We start from the raw sequence: 17352 nt of genomic DNA on the forward strand, positions 1-17352 counted from the left end.
TTCTCTTTTTATTTTTCGAGCATGTTTGGTGCGACGGGGATTCGAACCCGCGACCCTTAGATTACGAGCCGAAAGCTTTAAGTTATCTGGCCATCCAGGGCCCAGTTCAGTAGGGACAATGTGAAACATATTGTTGATTCTTACGCTCGAGAATCTTTTACAAATTTAGAGAACAGGCGGGACTTGCGCAATACACATTTAAAAATATAAGTGTTAAATCATGTCTAAATATATATTAAACTGAAACAAACACAGAAAGTAAAGTTGTATTAAATCCGTTACAATAATAATATCATGACTTCATATATTTTACGGAAGAATTGAGGTTCAGTTTGTACATAATAGTAATCTGCAAGATAATTTCTCTAGGAAATGCTCTACGGTTGAAGAGCAGTAAGCCTACGGTCTTACAACACTAAAGTCTGAGGCTCGATGCATCCCAATGGATATAGCAGATAGTCCAATGTGGTATTGCTATAAAACACACTCTAGAAAATCCACATTTAAGCACAGTTTATCCATTCACATATATATTTGAAACTAATAAGTTTAAGTGACTTAGTGCACGTAGTTTGTTTGACTTGTGAGATGTCTCTGGGATTGTTAAGAAACCTCTAGTAGTAAATGATGATATCATTTGACAAACTGAGATTTAAGAAAAATTTCTACAACTTTAACAAATTATTTATTATATAATCAACTTATGATTAATATTCTACATTTATAAAGGTGCACAACTATATAAATCCGTAACTGTAAACAAATATTGTTTAAAATCGACTTTTTATGTCCAGACTATAATATCACGTTTTGAGTTTTTATTTGACGACTGCCAGCCAGCGTTCCTACTGCTTCGATGTCTTTCACAACGCGCATAACTTACAGCGAATTACGTGTCGACAAGTTTGATTACCGATAAAGCCACGAAAGTTTTTACTAACGGTATGTTAATAACTTGTATGAATAAGTAAGCATTTTGGACGTGGGGTAAGCTATATTTAGTGTCATGATAATAGTTTATTTGTTATTTGTGAAACTAATGGAGCAACTGCAGATTTCTGTTGAAAAGATACGAATCATGGTAAATAGATTGTTTGTTTTGGAATTTCGCACAAAGCTACTCGAGGGCTATCTGTGCTAGCCGTCCCTAATTTAGCATTGTAAGACTAGAGGGAAGGCAGCTAGTCATCACCACCCACCGCCAACTCTTGGGCTACTCTTTTACCAACGAATAGTGGTAAAATATACACATTATACACCCTCACGGCTGAGAGGGCGAGCATATTTAGCGCGACGAGGGCGCGAACCCGCGACCCTCGGATTACGAGTCGCACGCCTTACTCGCTTGGCCATGCCAGGCCTGGTAAATAGATAATCAGCGATTCACCTAATCGTCAAGGAAGGTCAGTAACCAACTTTTACTAAGAATATAAAACAATAAAATAATTCACACGTACGTAGTTGTTCGCAGCAGGGATTATGCCATGGTTACTCATCCTCGCACGAGATGAGTTATAAGATTATTATAAAGACACGGCATTTAATGACCACATACAACATTTATTATTCCATAAAGTTATCTGTTTATGTGCACTTTAAGTGGAAGTAATTATATCTTTCTGAGTACAGATTTTCTGAGCTGTTTCTTGATCAGTACAATACAGCATACGAAAAGGCTGTTTGTTGCCATAGAAATCTTTGTTTGGTATTAAATTATGTGCTGTTGTGTACATAGAAAGTTCTACAAACCTCTCTGTTATTTAGAATAATTTTCTCTGTGCTAATACCAACTGGTATAATTGAATTTTACGAGGATTAAATCTCAATCTGTTATTTTTAAAATGCCTTAAACACAACCTTTAGGAGCAAGTAAGAAACTGTGTATGTTAACACGACATTTTGATTAAACTTTAGTTACGATAAAACAGTTTAAAAAAAGATTTTCCTCTTATATTTGAATCTCAGAACAAGGCGCTTTCTTGCAACAATATTTTAATATATGCTTGGGAAATTTAATTTCACTTAGTGGTGCATTAAAACAAAAAATCCAGAAGTACTAGACATTACTTCTTACACCCATATTGAAGCAAATTTTAACACTTCATATAATTATTCTACACTCATCATATTGCTGGCTCAGGAACAAATAAAAACAAACGCTTTTTTTGTATTTTTGAGCAGCAGAATAATAGTATAATTAATTCAAACAGTTACTATGGCAACACTGTGTATGGTAACTGTGTAGCAGACGTTGATGTATTGTGCTGTCAAAAACTTACATTGAAAAGCCACGCAAATTTGGTAATGAAGAAACGATTTACAAATTTAAATACGTTATTAACTTTAGATGTCAAAGCGTCTTTAATGTTATTCTGGGTGTTTTACGTCATTAATTTGCCTTCAAAACCTCGGTTACTCTGCGATAGCCCATGATAAATCATGTAAAGGTTGAAACGTTTGGTTTGTTTTTGTTTTAATTAATCTACAGTGATATATCTTCTATTGTAATGTGCATTTAATTTATTTTTCTTTTAGATTTCTATACAAGTGTTTTTCTCTTATTTTGTAACACAATCTTTTACAATTTTATGTTATTCCAAAATATAATAAAAAACTGTTTATTTTAAATTTGTTACGTATATCATAGTTGCTTGTTTGATTTATTCATTTTATTCTAAAGATTAAGGTTACGAAACAGAAAAATAAACGAAATTCTTTTTTAAGTGTTGCAAATAATAAGAATGAATACCTCACGTACAAAACAAGTTTATTCGCATAGGTTGATGTAGGAAAACAGCTTCAGATGCTTTGCTTCGCATTTAATATTTAGGTGTTGAAAAAATGACTATAAAACTGGGGTTTAGTTGAGCGACAGTTTTGCCACAAGTCATTTGTACAACCCGAGGTATGGATTATCTACGGTCAAAGCTGGAAGAGTTTTACGATACTGTTAAACTCTAACGAATAAATGAAAATAGAACGAACATTTTAGTTAGTATTAATTTTGTACTGCATAATCCCTGTCCAAGTTGTTTAATCAGTTTAAATCGATCTTAAGAACTATTTAATTAACTTAGGCTGTGAAATCATTTTTTTAAAAATTGAACGTTGGAGACAAGCAAAATATTATAACCCACAAACATATTTTAACAAGTCTTTTGTCGTTTTAGTAAAACGATAAAAACCCTATAACCTGGACGCTTTCGAAAGGTGGACATTTCTTCTTCAGGGTGGAAGCCAGGTATTGCCAGGTGATTAAGGCACTCAACTCGTAATCCGAGGGTCGCAGGTTCGAATCCCAGTCACACCAAACATGCTTATCCTTTCAGCCGTGAGGGCGTTATAATGTGACAGTCAATCCAACAAAATGAAGTCCTAAACAGGGTAGGAAATGCCCAACAAGAGGTCTCAGTAATGAGTTGCACGGCCGTCATTGCGAATAACTTCAAACATTTGCTTTGGCATGGTCGATATAAGCGTTTGCAGAAAGAAGGCTGGCTGGAATGTTATTCACGAAGATCATGCACTCTTTGGAATTGACGTCCATTTCTATAGACTTCCTTTGCCATCCATCCCCAAACATTTTCAATGGGTTTTAGTTCGGGCGAACACGCTCGATGGTCCAAAATAATCACACTATTCGCCATGAAAAAGTACTTTGTCCTGCGGGCATTGTGGATTGCAGCGTTGTCCTGTTAAAAGATCCAGTCATTTCGCACAATCGACGGCCTTCAGTCAATAAAGATGCTCTCTCCAACATACCATTGTAGCCAGCTGCTGTTTGATGCCCCTGTATAACCTGAAGCTCCATTGTTCCATGGAAAAAGAAAGCATCCCAGATAATGATGGAACCTCCTTCACTGTGTCTTGTAGAAAATGTCTCCGGTGGAATATACTTATCGTGCCAGTAACGTTGGAAGCCATCTGGACCATCCAGGTTAAATTTTTTCTCATCAGAGAATAAAACCTTTGTCCACTTTTCTACGTCCCATGTTTGGTGCTTTTCAGCAAAGTTTAACCGAGCTGTTTCATTGTGTGGAAGGAGACGTGGCCTTTGAAGACGTTTACGGTTTTTGAAGCCTTTCTCTCGTAGATGCCGTCTTATTGTTCTTGAGCTGCATTCTGTGTCCGTAAGGGCCTTAATCTGGTTCGACGATCTTCTGGTGTCTTGCCGGACAACCCGTCGAATCCTCCTGCTCAACGCCGGCGAAATTTTCTTGGGCCAACTACTTAAAATTCTCGCTCCGTATCCCTCAGGGTCTTTGCAACAGCAGTTTTACTACGCCCAATCTCACCAGCGATGGCACGTTGAGAGAAACCTTGCTTTTGCAGATTGACAATTCTGCCACGTTCAAACTCTGTCAACTTTTTAGCCTTTGCCATGTTTTTACCCAATGTAACACAGGAGATGTCAGTGGGAGATGTTGACAACGCTAATGCTTGAACATAAATGACTAAATTTCGTTACGTGTTTACCTATTAACGCTTCGTTTCAGTAAGGTCTTAAACTTTTGACCAGCTAGTATTTAGGCTAGTTTCATAGTGTTCACATTTTCCTTATTAAATGGTAAAAAGGTTTTTTATTTTTATTTTCCCTTTTCTTATTTTCATCTTTCGAAGCTTTACTCAAATAAGTGGTTGAGTTTAACAACGCAAAATGCATATTTTTTCCTTATGTTCATTGGCCTTAAGATTTTGGCCAGCAGTGTATATATGTGTGTAAATATATGAATAGAACATGTATTTGAAAATAAACGGTAAGGGATAACAAAACCAACTTCAAATTACCTCGTTAAAATACATTGTTTGAAAGTTATTCCTAGTGTATTTAAGATGTTTGCTTAAATACAGAAGTGCGGAATGATCTCCTAGTCCGTATTCAATATTACTTCAAATCTTAGCGTAGGCCCCAGTGTAACTGCTAAATCAAGGGAGAAATATGTAACTTAAATATAAAAATAAGCAACAAACTATTAATATTATCGAATGTTTCAGTTTTATATATTACGCCATTTAATCCACAAATTAATCCAGTATTGAAACAACTAAATATTTAATTTTACCAGGAGTGAGCATTAGAGGGTATTGAGCATAACGTATCTTGGTGAATGAACTAAATTAGTGTTCATCGCTACGCGTGAAAACAGTTTTTTTTTGCATAAAGATAATGAAGTTCTGTATAATACTAAAAATAATTTATACTATTTTTATAACTGAAATAGAATATCATGCTTAAGACATTGAAATTAAAGCAACGTTGTCATAGGATTAAAACATTTATTAGAAAGTCTGTTGTCAGTGAGCAAATACATATGTGAAATTCTTTCGAAATAGTGCACTCTTCTCAATGTTTATAATGGAATGTTGATACAAGCTTTTACTAGATGGCGCTACAATTGGAGGATTTGCCGAGAGAAAAATGTGCGGATTCCATTAAAAAATAAAATCTATCTTTGTGGTCACTTCTACGTTCTCTTAGTAAAACAAATATCGATATTCAGAACGCATAACTATGAGAAAGAATAAGTACTTAGGCTTAAGTTAAAGCTTGCTAAATATATATAATTTATTATTCTAAAGGTGAAGTTAGCTATGGAACAATTGTAAATTTTAGGCCTGAAATTTGTGATAAAAATCACGTAAACTACAATGTTTTCTTTTCACCTTCCTTTTTATTTGCCCATTTCGAATTCAAAAATCAGAGGCCTCTAAACTTGGAATTTCACATATGTCTTTTGTTTCTTATAAACTACTGTCCAGAACGAAACTTTAAAGGAGGCTATGAAGTTAACTGTTGGCCTTAAAGTGAAACAAAGTTGAAGTTATTATTAATATAGTCAAATGTTTTTTAAACACATAATTTGAAATTTTAAAATTTAAATCTGCTTACGTGACTGGAGTCCATTTGTCTCACCGTTTTCATGTTTGCATTTATTTTATAGCCAAAGTAGATTGTGTAGTCAGTCTTTTGATGCCAACAACTGTTAACAAAATAGAATCTGAAACGAATACTAGACTGGTGAATGTTGTGCTATCTTTTCGTTTATAAAAACCATTTCTGATTTATAGAGAGGCGGAAATTAGCGAAACAATAATGCGTTTAATTATTACAACATTTTCCAAACATAGTTTTATTGTTAAGCCTAAAATAGGGCAAAACTCGGTCAGTCTTTCGAGGTACAGCTTCATTCACTCACTTGATTTGTCATGTCAGTAGGTTTAGTTTTTAATAATATATATGAAGGAATATCAATTGCATTATCGTTCTGTGTGTATAAATGATGATTAGAAATAAAATGTTCAACAGCATAAAACTACTTTCAGACTTGTATTATAAATAAATAGGCAAACAGATATCAGGAGTTTTGGCACTTGGATGTGATAAGCTATAATAATGGAACGTAGTTAATGACCAAATCTGACTAATTAACATCAGATATTATTAATGTGATGAAAAATTATCTCTTGGCTTAGACACAAAAAAGTTAAGCTCAAAACACAACAAAACACGGAACAAATAAATTAAAGAAAGCACTATCATTGTGTTGTTAAAACTGAATAGGTGCACACGATGACTTGCTGCCACAGTTAAGCTTTGTGGCAACTGTTAATAAGAGAGAATCAGACTACAGAATTTTCAGTTAAATAAATAGTTTTATGTCTTTATTACTGTTACACTAATTGTTCCTAACAAGCACGTTAAACGTATCTCTTAATTGAGATAGACCTGTGCTCCACCTATGATCTTATAGATATTAGGCCTCCTACAAAGCCCCGTCTTCTCCCACGACCTCACTACCTTCAAAGGTGAGGAGGAGGAATAGATGATGTTTCATTATCTATAAATAAATCGCTAAAAGCTATGTTCTCTTGTTGACGACATCCTGTAGTCATTGTCTGTAGGTGCGGGCGTATGTACATGGAATAAAAAGGAAACGCATTCGCTTCAGAGCATATAAGTAGCATAGACGTATTTTTCATCGAAATTAGAGATAGTATTTTGTCTAAAACAGTCTTTACGTTAAGTTATGGCACTAACATCTTTGTATGAATAAAATTTACTTGAATATTTAAATTTTTTTATGATCTGCCTATATTTACAAGAAAACAGTTTTAATGTCAAGGATATAAATATGCATAAGTACATGTTATTAATGATAAAATAGTTGCGTACATACACATTTATAAAGGCCCGCCATGGCCAGGTGGTTAAGGCGCTTGAATCATAATCTGACGGTTGCGGGTTCGAATCCCCGTCGCACCAAACATGTTCGCCCTTTCAGCTGTGGGGACGTTGTAATGTGATGGTCAATTCCACTGTTCATTGGTAAAAGAGTAGCCAAAGAGCTGACGGTGGGTGGTGATGACTAGCTGCTTTCTTTCTAGTCTTACAGTGCTTTAGTTAGGGACGGCTAGCGCAGATAGCTCTTGTGTACATTTGCGCGAAATTCAAAGACAAAACAAACATATTTAAAAAAAAGTGATCGCTCTGCTAGAGACTTGATGGCCAGGCGGGCAAGAGAAGAAACAGAAGTGCTAGATGCACGAGAAAAGCTCTTACCGAAAGTATCTGCGATACTCTGGACACCAGCAACTTCCTGGTCATTGAAGAGCAAGTTGGTAAAAGGAAGGAAAATATACTTTTCTTTGACCTTCTGAATCTTATCCCATACAATTATGGAATTAGTGGTAGAAGAGATGCTAATTGTGAACTTAATCCAAGATTGATTTGGCTTTGATGTCTAACCTGCTGTGCATAGGCAAGGGCTCACTAGAAATCAATGCAGTTCATAAGAGTGGGTTACCTACAAAAAAGTATTCCAGGCGCATTTCTGAGTCTCCAATGCCTCCTGGTAGGCAGGACTCCACCATGGACAAGGATACCATAAAAATCATTTCGAAATGTTAGGAAGAGATTGAGCAGCTGGCTGGACATTACAGCCAGTTACTGCTATCATGCAGTCATCTATCGATGCCAGACAGAAAGCGGCAGAATCAAGTTTTGAGAGAGCAGTGAAAGAGGACCAGTTGGCGTGGTCCAATTTCCACTGAGGCATGTGGGTCGAGTAACATCGACTATGACCAGTCTTCCTCAAAACGATAGCAAAATGCTCACTGCTCAATGAGTCATTATCAACTCTCCAAGAAAAGCATTGGTATAGCATTGTCAGTTCTCAATAAATTTCCATAGAACCCTTGCGAAGAAACACACATACACATGTTTATGATAACAGGGTGGGACCTAGAGTTGTGTAAAACAATTTTCTCTCAGGTATGATGGCATCAAGCATCAACGGATGAGCCAGAATTAGTCTTCAGCCTTGCCAGTCGTTTTTATCTCCTCTTAAAAGTCAGTATCCTTCCATATATCATTCTGCTCCCTTATCAGGGATGATATCACCATCAGTAACTAAATGAGTCAAAAGAGAGTAATTGAAACGTAATAACTCTGTGTTTCCAAGAAAATTTAGGTCAATTTTAGATTAGAGTGACCAAATAAACCAGTAACAACACCAGGAAAAGCTAAACTTAGAGTAACAACGAAAGCTTTACGTTATTAAAGTACGAGTTTCAATATTCAAAAATGGACTTTCAAAGACAACTAAAGTTTAAAAATATGCTTGAAGTCTAAACAAATTATAGCTGTTGTTAAAGAAAATAATGTCTAATACCCAGAACATCATAAAGGTAAGCAAGTAAGTAAGCACTGGTAGTTCAAATTCTGTTAAAGAGAATAACTATAGGAATTTTTAAGATGTGTATATACATGTAAATTATCAAACAGAAAACAACGTATTCAGTTTTTAGGGAAGTTGTATGCTTATTTTTTGAATTATATATTATTATTATTATATTAAGTTATATTTTATGTTTTAAATGTTTTCAATGGTTTATTTTGAAGCAGAAAGCCTACTATTGTCGCGCTTAAAAAAATAACGTCCGGCTGGTCTTTAACTGTAATCATTCTAAGCTTTTTTTTTCCTTTGACTTTAGTCCCGTCATGACCAGGTGGTTAAGGCGCTCTACTCGTAATCTAAGGGTCGCGGGTCCGAAGCCCCGTTGCACCAAACATGCTTGCCTTTTAGCCGTGGGGGCGTTATAACGTGCGGTCAATCCCACTATTCGTTAGTAAAAGAATAGCCCAAGAGTTGGCAGTGGGTGGTGATGACTAACTGCCTTCCCTCTAATTTTACACTGCTAAACAAAGGGACGCTTAGAGCAGATAGCCCTTGTGTAGCTTTGCGCGAAATTAAAAAAAACAAACAAACAAATCCTTTGATTTTCTGAGCCTTCATACCAAACAAACTGACGTTTGGGACATACTGATTCAACAGTTATACGGGAAGATAGGGCTGTCACAATCCAGGCTGTCTGATTTTGAATTATTCAGTTAGTAAAAATGATGCCACTTGAGTGTCAACTGAAACTTTGAAATGAATTAGACAAAGAGCTTCTTGGGTACCATCCTAGTCCAGAGCATCTGCTTAACATTCATTGTCATTTATCATTGTTTCTATGTCGTGATTCTGTAAGTTGTATCATGCTTACGTACTTAAGTTCAACTATAATTAACTTTCATCATTTTTAATTATGGTTCTTCACTATTATTTAATTTTACTAGCTATGTTTTCATTAACTGAATGCATATTTTTTGCATTATTTTATACCTGTTTTTCCAACAAACATAAAATGTCTATATGTGTGTCACCAGGCATGTGTATCTCTTCTTTTAGCCCATTATTATTAGATTAAATCGCATCAGAAACAAACTTCCCACAAACGTTCCATTATTGCTGAGAAAGCTAACCTAACTGTGCACCCTTATCCATTTGTTATAAAATGCTGCAGTATTTTATATTTTATTAAACAGAGTGCATTTTACCAAACTGTAGATTCTGCATATAGGAAACGATAATATCATAATATCAGTTTTAAATAAGTCATTATTTCATCATACACAATACAATTTAAGAGTTTATAGTTGCTAATACTCTATGTAAAAGGGACCCAATGTATTAGTTTCTATCACTCTCTATTTTTAATTATGAAACATTATATCAGTTTTTATCAATCTCTATTTTTAAGTAAGAACCACTGTATTAATTTATATCAATTTATATTAAACATTTTATAATTTTAAACAAGAAACACTGTATCAGGTTTCATCAAGTTATATTTTTAATAAAAAAACACTATCAAATTTTATCAAATTATATTTTTTATAAAAAACACTGTATCAGTTTTTAATTATTTTTATTTGTAAAAAAGAAACATTATATCAGTTTTTAACAATTTATATTTTTAAACAAGAAACGACATCACTATTTATTAATCTATATTTTTAAGCAAGAAACTGGATCAAGTTTTAGCGTTCTATATTTTCAAGCAAGACACTATATCAGTTTTAATCAGCGTGAATTTTTAAACAGGAAACACTGCATCAGTTTTAAGCAGGCTTTATTTGTTTAAATAGGATTTACTGTATTGCTTTCAGTAACGCGTATTAAGCTTGGGGCCCATATTCAGTTTCCTTGATTAATGTAATAATGGTATTAATAATATCATCTGTCTATTTTATCATTCTTAGTCATTCTTTACCTGCAGATTTATTGGACCTACTTCATGTATGTACTTATTTCAAGGAACGTGAGAACAGCGCTAGAAATTATAGCCCTAGAAAGGAAATATAGGGAAATTAATCATTATGTGACTGTGTAGAAAGAAAAATGGGATCTCCTGTTGGTTATTGGGTCGATAAGTCATTAGGATGACAAATTTCAAACTTAGCAGAGCTTGGTGTTTTAGAATTCTGCATTATTGTTTCCATGCTATGTGCAGACAAGAAGATGATTTTCGAAGCCAATATTTGAGGTTTAAGATGTGTTTGATCACACTTATAACAAGGTCTAGAGCCGGTGTAAACTAATATGATTGTAAATCATATGATTAATGGTTTTTAAGAGTCAAAGTATTGAATTGATGTCTTATTTTGTTTTTACAAGTAGTAGTGAAACACTTGATTTTGACAGTTTAAAGACTGAGAGATTTTTTGTAACCATGCAACAAGTAGCAGTGAAACAGTCGTTTTTAACAATTGAAAGACTGATGAGTTTTTATCACCATGTAACAAGTAGCAGTAAAACAGTTGTTTATGACAGTTCATGGACTGATAGTTTTTATAACCATGTAATTAGTAGCATTGAAACAGCTACTTTTGATAAATGAATGATTGTCAGTTTTTTGTACCCGTTAAACTGTTAGCATTAAAGCAGTTGATTTTTAATAGTTCAGGGATTTATAGTTTTTGTAACTGCGTTACTTAATATGAAGTGAAATAGTTGATTTTGATAGTTCAATAATTTTTTTCCTTACCACTACAAAACTGAGCTCAGCTAAACAGCTAATTTTTAGTTAAATGACTGATGATTATTATAATCTCATAACTGCTTTAATAATATAGCATTTGTGTTTCTTTTCGCAGCGAAATGTTGAATAGTCTTTGTAACAACTTACTGATAACTTTGAAACAGTTTCTTTTAATATTTCAAAGACTAATGATAATTATAGCTACATAATTGAAAGCAGTTAGACAGTTTTTTCACAGTTCAAGGAATTATAGTTTTTGTAACATCGAACTGGCACAGTTAAAATTTTATTTTTTTTATTTTATATGTTGACGGTGTTTGTAAATATGTAAATGGAAGCAAAGAAACAATTACTTTTATAGTTCGAGAACTAATGTTTTATAACGATGGAACTGCAATCAGTAAAGCAGTTATTTTTTTATTGTTTAAAGATTGAGGTTTTTGAAACTGGGAGACGTGAAACAGTTATTTTTGATAGTTTTTAACCTTAAGTTTAAAGTGGTTAAAAGTAATATCAATTGTTAAATAATCCAAATCATCTATTTTACTTCTAAGGTTTATGCAGTTTAAAATTAGACCTTGAATCATCAAAAACAACTATTGTATGGTTGTTAGACGCTCATTTCTTTACTGTTAAACAAACGTTTCATTAACTTCAGTAACATACTTATTAATCCGTCAGTCCTCGAGTTTATTTGTAAAATAAGATCTTTTTTTTTACCAACTGAAGCACAAAACCTGGAATAGTTCGAGTATATAACTTGCATTTTTGTTTATGTTTGGCTTGTTTTGAATTTCGTGCAAAACTACACGAGAGCTATCTGCGCTAGCTGCCCCTAGTTTAGCAGTGTAAGACAAGAGGGAAGACAACTAGTCATCACCATCCACCGCCAACTTTTGGGCTATTCTTTTGCCAACGAATAGTGGGATTGACCGTAACATTATAACGCCCCCATAGCTGAAAGGGCGAGCATGTTTGGTATGACGGGGATTCGATTTTGTTTAGGAAAATTTTAGGTATGGACACCATATATTCGTATTTACAAACCTTTATCATAGATTGGAATCCGGTTCGCCAGCTCAGAAGTTCATAATTCTGTCACCGAGCCAGTCACAGCGTCATTTTTATCAAGCTTCTTTATGAAGTATGAGAAGTACATGATAAACCCCCAAGAGGTGAATTCCTGTACTTGGCAAGAAAACCCTCAAAGAAAGGGTTTATACTTTCAGTTTACCTTCTCTGTTATCTGAACATCCACTTAGGTGTTTGCCGTGCGTGGCGACACGTAGAGGCACTTCAACACCACTTTGGCCTTGAATTCCTGAAGACGAATGGCCTTGGGGAGGCTTTCCCATGGTCAATCAGCTGATCATTTTCGGCTAGAATCAACTAAGTTTGGGCTATCTTCAGAGATGTTGTGAACACTTTGTCTGATGCTGGTATATGTTTGGGTATTGTGCTCACATAGTACTGACGTTACTATAATGTTCTTGCCTGGCTTTGTAGTGCATCCCCTAGCAGGACTTCATGATGGGTTGGGTCAGGGGTCATTGAATACTTTTCATTATCTTATGCAGCCTCCAAATCATAAAAATTAAACTAATAAAAACATTTAGTAGGTAATTCATCACGTTTATAAGTTTGAACAGTAATCTCCACCCAATTCTGCATATGTACTTCGTTTTTTTATCGTGCATTATTTAACAACAAACCTTTAGAACAAGTGTCTCCCTTTTTTATTCATGAAAGAATAGAAGATCTTGCTGGTTCTCCAAAGTCAGTGAAGAAGCTATGTTCTGGAAACATCTTGGTAGAAACATTTACATCAAAACACAGTGAACTTTTCCTGAATTCGAATGCAATTGGGGATATACGTATTGGGGTTACATCCCATGTTTCTTTGAATTTCTTTCGAGGAGTGATTGTTAAAAGGGATTTATGAAACATTCACGAGTAGGAGATCCTCACTAGTCTCCCCAGTCAAGGAATTTCTGCTGTGTGACGTATCTCCACTCCTAAAGAAGGAGTTGTGCTGCTTATCAGTATTGTTTTGTTGACGTTTCATCACTATGTCTGCCTGCTACTGCCAAGGCAGGTTATCTGAACTGTAAGCTATATTCTTATATTCCTAACCTTTTAGGTGTTTCCAGTTAGGACATTCAGTGGCATCTTCACATGTGCTCATTGTGGTGGCAACAACCATGATCCCTGTGAGTGCCACATGGATGCTCACTGAATCAATTATGGTTGTTCTCATTCTTTTTACTTACGATACTGCCCTACGAGGTACAATATTTACATACTATAAATAATGTTTCTTACCCTGAGACTCGGAAGTTGTTGTTTCTTGATCCATTGCCACAATGAGAGAGCAGATAGATCTATCCATGCTTCAATCAAAGTCTTTCTCACACCACGTTAAGAGTATTTTGCTCTTTGTGGATACGAAAGTTAACAGATCACTGTTGCATCCTGTGACTGCTCTGGTCCATCTATTTTTGCATCAAGGTGCAGGAACAGTATTTGGTCATGCATTAAATCTCTGCAGTCTCCATCATCTGACAGAGATCTGCCTGATCGACTCAGGGCAGGTTTCATGGCGGTCTGTTGCCATTTTATTTAGGTTGACAGTATTATGTAATAGAAAGAGGAATTGTCAAGGATTCCATTCTAATGTGGATGACGTTAAAGCTTTGATCGATTCCTATCATCACATGTGTTTCTCTTTACAGGAAACTTTACTGAAACCTGCTGATACTGTTTTATTTTGTCAGTTTTCAAAATGATGGGCTGTATGATGATCAAGACCATGAAGATGTAGCGTTGCTAGTTGAACAGCATGTACCTAACTTTTTTGTGCCACTCGATACACCCTTAAAGGCTGTTACTGTCCGTATCTCCTTGTGTTGTACCATCTGTCTTCTAGGGAGACTTATAATCAATCAGACCTTGATACTCATATAGAACAGTTTCCCTTTCTCTTTTTCGTCTTGGGAGATTTTAATGAGCATGATACCCTCTGAAGTGGCACTGGTATTGACGGGAGGAATAGTTATGTGGAGCATATGGTCTTGGTTCACAACCTGTCTCTCTTTGGTATTGGTTCTATTACTTATTTCCATGCACCTAGTCAGTGTTTTACTGCTATCGGTTTATCTATCTATTATTCTTCACTTTTCTCTCATTTAACTTGGAGGATTGATTGTTACCCACGGAAGTGATCATTTTTCTTTCATTTTATGGGAGATTGGCCATGGTCGATGCTATTAAACTAGAGTGCCATAGTGGAAGTTATAGCAGGCTGACTGTTTCTTTTTCAACTCTCTCTCGGTATTCGGACCTATAATTAGTTTTTCATTTATTAATTACTGCTTGTAATCAGTAATCAACAGTATCATTCAAGCTGCTGTTCATTCTATTCCCAAAATCTACCACATTTACCACAATATCCTCGTTCATGGTAGTCTTCTGTCTGTTCATTCTTTCCAACTGCATAGCTTTCCAGCGGACATGTGCTTATCTTCAACAGGTCAGTTATCAAAACCCAAAGGAATCTTGGATTCAGTTCAGAATCAGCATTTTTTCTACCATCAATTCCAAACTAATTTGGTATAAGGCTCGGAAGGTCAATCGGAAGTATGTTTTCCACTTCCTTTCAATTTTGCTCTCCAATGACCAGGAAGTTGCTTTCATACATAGCATCACTGATATTCTCGGAGAGAGCTATTCTTATCTCTACAACACTGTAGATTGATATCAATCAGGCACAATGATATTTACTATGAGATGCTGGGCTATCTCTCTTCTGTTTCTCTTGCTATTCTTCTCCTATCATAGAACAACTTCTTCCTACAGTTACAAATGGCCTCAACTTCGATTACTTCCACATTTCTTGATTTTCAAAAATGAGGTTTACTAAGTAACAGTTTCAGATTGCTCTCACTCGCTTATTGAAGTGGTCCACAGCAAAGTGTTTTTTTCTCTATCTTCAAGACAATTTGCGTTTATTTTTGTCATCAATGGGGTTTACATCTAGATTTTAAACTCCATATTGGTGGAGCCCAGCATGGCCAGGTGGTTAAGGCACTTGACTCGTAATCCGAGGGTTGCGGGTTCGTATCTCCGTCACACCAAACATGCTTGCTTTTTTTAGTCGTGGAGACGTTATAATGTGACGGTCAATCCCACTATTCGTTGGTAAAGCAGTAGCCTAAGAGTTGACGGTGGATGGTGATGACTAGATACCTTCCCTCTAATCTTAGACTGCTAAATTAGAAATGGCTTGCACAGATAGCCCTCGTGTAGCTTTGTGGGAATTCAAAAAACAAGCAAACCATGTTTGTGGTGTTGTCCTTTCCATGGTTCCAAAAGCAAAGTTCTTGGAGCTGATCTTTAACTGTAAGCTCACTTTCACTTCTCACATCAAGAAACTACGTGTCAAGTGTACAAAAACACTGAAGATGATTCTCACTGTTCTGTCTTTCACTTTCTTTGGGAGTAAATTGATTTTCTATGCTAAAGATTTACCTGCCCTTATATATTCCTAGCTGGACTATGGTTCTCTGGTATATGATTCTTCCATTCTTGAAGATGCTGTGCCGTGTTTACCACCTGAAGCTTTTGCTATATACGGGAGCTTTCTTGGCTTGGCCAGTTCGGAGCTTGTACAATGAACCCCATGAACCTCCTAATCATTTCTGTCATTTGCAACTTTGTTTTCGCAATATACTATTACACTATGATCCTTACCACAGCCGAGGTTGTGTCTTTCTTCTTTCCTCACTGGACTATGCTCTTTAAAAATAGATGTTCTGCCGTTTCTCATTTCAGCCTTCATGGCCAGGCATGGGCTGTTGAATTGAATCTGTTGTCGGATAACGTTGGTGTCTCTGATGGTCAGTCCATTTCGCCACACATATGAAATTTCTTTGAGTCCTCTGAGGGATAGTCCCAATTGGGATCATTGGATTTTTCAAACCATTCTGTTCCCATTTATACAGATATCGTGAGTTGGTGTTTTCTCGCAAACTTCCCTCCACAGTACGTCATTTCTTTTACCCAGGATCACATCGAAACTATGTAGTACACTGACTCTACTATTTACACCGTCTCTATTAGCTCTCTACTGGCCCTTACAATCACTTAACATTAGTTTTTACCTTGTTATATTTGGTATTCAGAAACGACTGGCCAACTTTTCTGTTCCAAGCCAGTTTTCTGGATACCTGGCCATGTTAGTATTCGCGGGAAGGAATTTACCGACAACGCAGCTAAGTACGTCTGCTTTGGTGCTATCACAGCCATGCCCTTTCATTATGAGGACTATGGTCAAGACTTAACCTGGCGCCATTTGGCAGTTAATTTGGAGTGAAGAACGTCGTAACAAGCTTTTCCAGATGAAACCTTCTGTTGCTTTTTGGCCGTCTTTCCTGCGTAAAGATTAGAAAGAGGAAGTTGTCCTGTTTTCTTTTATATGGGGCTAATCCACCAGTGTGTGGCCTTTGTGACACTAAAGTCGCAAGTGCCCATGTTTTACTGTTGTGAAGTTGTTACGCTGTGAGTGTCGGCACCATTTTAGAGATGCGTTTTCTAATGGTTTACCCCTGACGTTATCCTGTGCTATTGGCGTTGGTTACATTTTCTATTTAACTTTCTTTTCTACCTAATTTTCGGGTTTTGTTTAGTTTTTAACCTGATATTTTTTACAGTTTGTAGTGTTTTACTTTTGGTGGAAACAGCCAAACAACCAACGAACAACCACTTGATAAACCCATTATTCCCTTAAAGATTGAAATCCAGTTCTCTTGCTCCCAAGTTCGTAGTTCTATCACTGAGCCAACCAGCATTCTCATTTTTAATAAGCTGCTTTATTAAGTATGAGAAATACCGGATAAAACTTATATTCCTTCTTTAGATCGCCTTCAGTAGCACCTTAGAATGCCTACGGACGTACAACACCAGAAACCAGATTTCGATACCTGTGGT

The 17352-nt window shown here is 35.8% G+C and overlaps 1 long non-coding RNA gene across 1 annotated transcript in view; it reads left to right on the forward strand.

The window, feature by feature from the left end:
- Positions 1-878: 878 nt before the first annotated feature.
- Positions 879-17352, forward strand: part of LOC143224113 (uncharacterized) — a 73776-nt gene continuing 57302 nt past the window's right edge. The window contains exon 1 of the long non-coding RNA XR_013013219.1: positions 879-942. This is a non-coding gene — a long non-coding RNA (uncharacterized LOC143224113). The remainder of the gene's footprint in view (positions 943-17352) is intronic.

This window comes from Tachypleus tridentatus, chromosome 8 (genome assembly GCF_004210375.1).
Source record: "Tachypleus tridentatus isolate NWPU-2018 chromosome 8, ASM421037v1, whole genome shotgun sequence".
Lineage (NCBI taxonomy): Eukaryota > Metazoa > Arthropoda > Merostomata > Xiphosura > Limulidae > Tachypleus > Tachypleus tridentatus.